The sequence below is a fragment of the Rhinatrema bivittatum genome, chromosome 2 (assembly GCF_901001135.1).
Source record: "Rhinatrema bivittatum chromosome 2, aRhiBiv1.1, whole genome shotgun sequence".
Taxonomy (NCBI): domain Eukaryota; kingdom Metazoa; phylum Chordata; class Amphibia; order Gymnophiona; family Rhinatrematidae; genus Rhinatrema; species Rhinatrema bivittatum.
In genome coordinates, this window is record NC_042616.1 from 38,152,330 (window position 1) to 38,158,329 (window position 6,000).

A 6,000-nucleotide genomic window follows, 5' to 3' on the forward strand; every position below is an offset into this window, starting at 1 on the left:
TGTTTTTTTATAGGAGAGTCTGAGTCTCCGTTTCAACGTCCGCGATCCTTTGCGGTGTATCAGCCACTTGATTTTTAATTTCTTGCAGCGTTTCATTGCCAGTGCTGATTTTGTGAGCAAGCTCAGAGAAACGGGGCTCTAAGGCCTGCAACCACTGCTTGTGTGACCTCTCCCACCAGATCAGGCTTTTCTGCAGGCGAGCTGGGACGTGGCGGGCCGGCGGCCATCTTGCCATCGGGTAGCTGTGTGGAAGCTTTTTCTCTTCTCTGTGGCTTAGCCCCCATTCCTGGGTCCTTGTTCGGGAAAAAAGGAATCGAGCGTTGTTTGTAGGGACCCCGATTCGGATGGAGTCGCCGTGGTGCACGTTAGGGGCGCTGAGAGTTCCGGTGTTTCGGCAGGGGAAGCCGGGAGCGCGGTCAGCCTGCAGCCTACCTGCTCATCGGGTCACGTGGTCTCCTTACTGCAGGGAAATTTAACTCCTGAGTCAGAGCAGGGGTTAAGCTTCCCACGGCACTTGTAAAGGTTGCTTCTCTGTCTGACAGTTTAGCCCCCCAGTAGCTGGGATCCCACTGCTATAAGTGCAGAATCTTGCACAATTCCGCTGAGAATAATTGCCAGCCTTGCTTGTTTGATTGGTGCTGGATGAGGCAAATGCAGAGTTTGGGACTAAGTGAAGAAAATGGGCTGCACGGCACTGGTTCTGGTTCTCAGCATGCTAGAGAAAAAGTGAGTCTGAGGGCCAGAGAAAAGGAGCAGAAGTCATGCTGGAGCCAACACTAAAATGTTAAATTCAGCACCAGAGTTTTTGTATCATCTCAGGCTGGAGAAGGAAATCCTGCTGATGTATGAGCATGGGAGGGTTGGAGAGACTGCCAGAGCGGGAGCCCTGCCCAGCACTACAGCCGAATACCCGAGCCGGGGCTTCAGCTCTCCGGCACTCCATAAGTTCTGCTCGACTCCTACCATCTCCCGCCCAGTGATCAGCTCCATCTGTGTCTCTTCATACTGGGGCTGTAAATCCACCGGCACCGTGCACTCCCAGCTATACCCGAAGCAGGACACAGACAGGGGCAAGCAGTCCAACCAGACTGTGGAGAAGCGTGCCTGCTGGGTACTCCTGGGGGAATTCTGCGCAAACAAATTTGAAAATTCTGCAACAAAAAATTGAAAATTCCGCATGCACATTTTCTAAATTCTGCAAAATTCTGCGCATTTGTCAATACAATATTTTTTTGCAAATTATTCCTCATTTCAGTGCAATCCAGTATTTTCACAAGAGGAGGTAAACAGGAACAGAAGCAGAGGTCAAAGAAGGATTCACATCTCCACCTGCTTTAGGTCAAGGGCAGCAACGCCCGGCACTGGACAGCTGAGCAGACGACAGCCATCACTACCTGGATCAGCAAGCTAGCTCCAAGCCTCACATGCAGCAACAGGAGTCGCATTTAACCAAAAACCTCCCGCTGCTATGGGACAGGTCTTGTTTATATGTGTGTTTATATATATATATATATATATATATATATATATAAAGTGCCTATTAATAATCCCCATGTTGCATATACTGGCTGATACGAAGGCATAGTTAGAACCTGCAGAAGCAGTACGGGCGGTCGGCAGGAAGATGACATATTTGGATGTAGTTTTGCATAGGAATCACCTCTGTTCTATATGATCAAAGGTTTTAACTCAATCCTTATGGCATTTAGTCTCTTTATTCTTCTTTAGAGCGTTAGCGATTGACTTTAGGAAACAGAATCTCATTACATCAGCAATCTCCTGAGACTCACATATACACCAGACGAGGGTATCCTTATAATAAAAGGTGCCACTGGCCGTTCTGCAAATCTTCTTTTGTCGACCAGCTGTGTGAAATCCTCAATTATCACAATGCACACTGCCATGAACTTACTATGGATAGTTTAATCCTTGTTTGAAACAGCCACTGCTCAACCTTGCTGAAACATTCATAAGTCTTGGTGTTGTCTTCTTTCCATCCTACAACTGATTTCCCCCTGAGGAAGCCAACATCGGTGAAGTAAGGGCCTTGTCGGTGATTCTGCATCGGTTTTAAGAGATACAGAGCACTGTATTCTACAAAGAATGGGCATTTAACATCACTCTTAAGAGATACAACACACCTGTGCTACAATATCAATAACATATGGATTAAATATTTAAATCAGATTGGAACTTAAATACAGGGTTATTCAGATTCAGGAATTGCAATTTAGTTAGAATATGTATTAATGTTTGTTCAGCATTTCATGCTCAGCTAACATGAATTTTTTGTATTGTTTTTTTAATTAGATGTTTGCTCAGTTGTCTAGAAAAACGTTATATGTGTATCATTTTGTGAAGCTTATTTAATATACACGTCGAAAATCTGTGTGTGTGTTAATATTGTCCAAACAGTATTATATTATACCATTCTACTGTATTTGTGTAATAGTGTGAATGGTTATTTGTGTGTTGTGTACTACACTATAGAGCTGGTCTTCAAATTTGCATTCATTTTCATGTACAGTGACCAGTGAGTTGCTGTAAGGGAGGTGTGTTCATTTATTTTAGGTTCATGTGTCCTGGGGAGCCTCATCCTATTGCATGAACGGAAGGGTGGTGGCCGCAGCTCGAAAGGTTTGCTCACCCCCTGTTCTCCAGTGCACAAAGGTTCTTCCAAAGTTGATATCTGCTGACGTTTTAGGCTTTGATAAAATTGACGTGAGCTCCGTCTCAGGCCATTTGCCTGCATAAATCCAGGCAGTATTCTTTAAGGGGAACAGGAAGCTTCAGATGAAAAACTTGCCCAGTGCGATATCAATACAGACATTTTGTGACCTATCTGAAAACACCCTGGAGAAAATACAAATCAGAAGGTGAAAGCAGTCCTGAGGGGACAAATACATTTTCTATACTGTAGAATCTAGGGGGGGGGGGGGGCGGGGGGAAGGAATCAAGAAATAATAGACTGAACCAAGAAAATGCAGAATCAACAAAGAGAACCCATATGGGCCATGACTCAGGACACGAAATTAACTTTATTAGTAACAAAGCTGCAGCTGAATTACAGAATCAGATCAACAAATGAGCAAAAACAATTGGAAAAAGCACAAATAGAGTGGTATATACGAAAGAGTTACTGCAGAAACCTCACACAGACTATAGCCTGACAGGGAAATGGCCAAAGAGAGGTGAATTTAAACCTAAAGATGAGAGACTAATAATTGCAGCACAGGACAGTGGACTTGTGAAAGCTGCTGTGATTTAATCAGTGCACTTTATCAAACTCCCAATGCCATGTTTATTGCTGAAAACCTAACTCTCCTGGGTTTTATTTTTAGTTAACTGGATTAATATCTTTCCTGCTTTTTACTCTACCTGTGAAGTTTATGTCTAGGATATTGCAGATTTGCTTCTTTCCCATCACGTGCTGGTGGATTCTCACTTAATCCTTCCATTTCTTGGGATGCTTGTCCAAGTTTAAGAATGGATACCAATGTCGGACATTTGCTTTTGTACTTCAGCAATATTTTAGGCATTCAGATCTGTTGACACTGTTAAGTATCAGGTGAATTTTAAAAGTCTAGCGCACATCAGTTAGGGGTTGCACCAGTATGTCAGGCCGGTGCACACCGAGCGGATTTTAAAAGGCACTCGGCTATGAACATAAGAAATTGCCATGGTGGGTCAGTCCAAGGGTCCATCAAGCCCAGCATCCTGTTTCCAACAGAGGCCAAAACCAGGCCACAAGAACCTGGCAATTACCTGACTGTGGATCCATAAAATCAAGAGGCCGTCAATAAAGAGTGGGTGGCTCGCCAGAATGACGGCTACTGCCTGGAGATAATACCCTTATTCAATAAACATACACATGGTTACTGTGACTCCAACATCGCTTTAAGCTACAACAGCAAGAGGAAATGTGGAAAAAAGGATTCGCACTCACAAAGTGGGGAGTAGCTGGCTTGTTACGGCGGTTACTACCCCAAACCAAATAAGCCTGATACTTCACTTTCAATGCATATCCAGCATAGCTCTCTGCTTCAACGGCAGGGGAGAAGAAAAACTGATACTTCACGCATATCCAGCATAGCTCTCTGCTTTAACGGCAGGGGAGAAGAAAAACTGATACTTCACGCATATCCAGCATAGCTCTCTGCTTCAACGGCAGGGGAGAAGAAAAACTGATACTTCACGCATATCCAGCATAGCTCTCTGCTTCAACGGCAGGGGAGAAGAAAAAAGGATTCGCACTCACAAAGCGGGGAGTAGCTGGCTTGTTACGGCGGTTACTACCCCAAACCAAATAAGCCTGATACTTCACTTTCAATGCATATCCTGCTTCAACGGCAGGGGAGAAGAAAAACTGATACTTCACGCATATCCAGCATAGCTCTCTGCTTCAATGGCAGGGGAGAAGAAAAACTGATACTACACGCATATCCAGCATAGCTCTCTGCTTCAATGGCAGGGGAGAAGAAAAACTGATACTTCACGCATATCCAGCATAGCTCTCTGCTTCAACGGCAGGGGAGAAGAAAACAACCAATAAGGGCTGAATAACACAGTCTGGGTAAAACAAATAAGCATGGGTGTAGCTTGCTTATTGCGGCGGTTACTTCCCCTACTACCCATAACTAATCAAGCTTGATATTTCACTTGGTTGCAGCTCCATCACTGCTCTCTACATTAATGGTGGGGGTGGAAGGGAAATAGAACCAAAGAGCTAAGAGAAACAGATAAGTATGAGAGAAAAAAATGTGAAGCTTGCTGGGCAGACTGGATGGGCCGTTTGGTCTTCTTCTGCCTTCATTTCTATGTTTCTATGTTACCCAAACACTAAGAAGATCCCATGCTACTGATGCAATTAATAGCAGTGGCTATTCCCTAAGTCAGCTTGATTAATAGCAGTTAATAGACTTCTCCTCCAAGAATTTATCCAAACCTTTTTCGAATCCAGCTACACTAACTGCACGTAATTACAGCTGTGCGCATAAATGAAAAGTTTAAAAAAGGGGCAAGGCATAGTCAGGATGGGGGCATGGGTGTTCCTTCATTTAAACTTGAAATTAGCGCATAGATAATCACGTGCACTTGTGCGTACCTGCCACGTAAGTTTACTTCTGTCATGGAGGATGTGTAATTTATAAAACAAAAAAATCTAGGCAGATCGGCAGAGTTTAAAGGTCAGGGTTAATAGGGGAGAAGGAAGACTGGGGGAAGGAGTAGGACAAGTAGGGGGGAGGTGAATAAGAGACGTAGCCTTTCCACTGCCCACATTGTGTACTATTCCTTAACTGGTTGAACTGGGAACGAACTGGTAAAACAGCCAGTGCTATCAGCGCGCGTGCCTTTTAAAATCCCCATTTACGTGGTAGAAGCTGCATTTGTGTGCACCCACTTAAAATTGAGTGCACATGTGGGCACAAGCAGGCTTTTTTTTTTTTTATAACGTGTGCACATATATGTGCGTGTTATTAAATAACCAAGTTCCTGGGTGCAGGCCGACGAACACGCGCACATGTGCACCTGCACACCGCTATGAAATTTACCGTCTATGTCTGGAGGCCTATGACTGTCGATTTCCAGGTTTTATCTATTTCTGTAAGACTCATTTTGTCTCCAGCTCTAGGGATGTTCAGTCTCAGCATCCGCTGGTAATATACAGTATTATCTGTTGGACATGGTGTTTTCTTATTCTTCCATCCATTTTCTCAAAATCTTTATAGGGTCAGTCTATGATTTTAAAGATGTTTTGAGAGTGTGGAAATTGCAAGCTGGTCAATAGTTTGCAATCGCCACACTCTTACTCTTTGTTGTTAAAGCACTTTACAATATCAGTTTCAGTCTCCTACTGTACTCGATCTTTTCTCCCACAGATTTGTACCAGATGTTTGTATCTTTCTCTAATTCGAGAAATGTATATACTCCATCCGGCTTAAGTTCTTTTATATTGCAATATTCAGTCATTCAGAGTGGGTCATATCATGCATTCTCAGG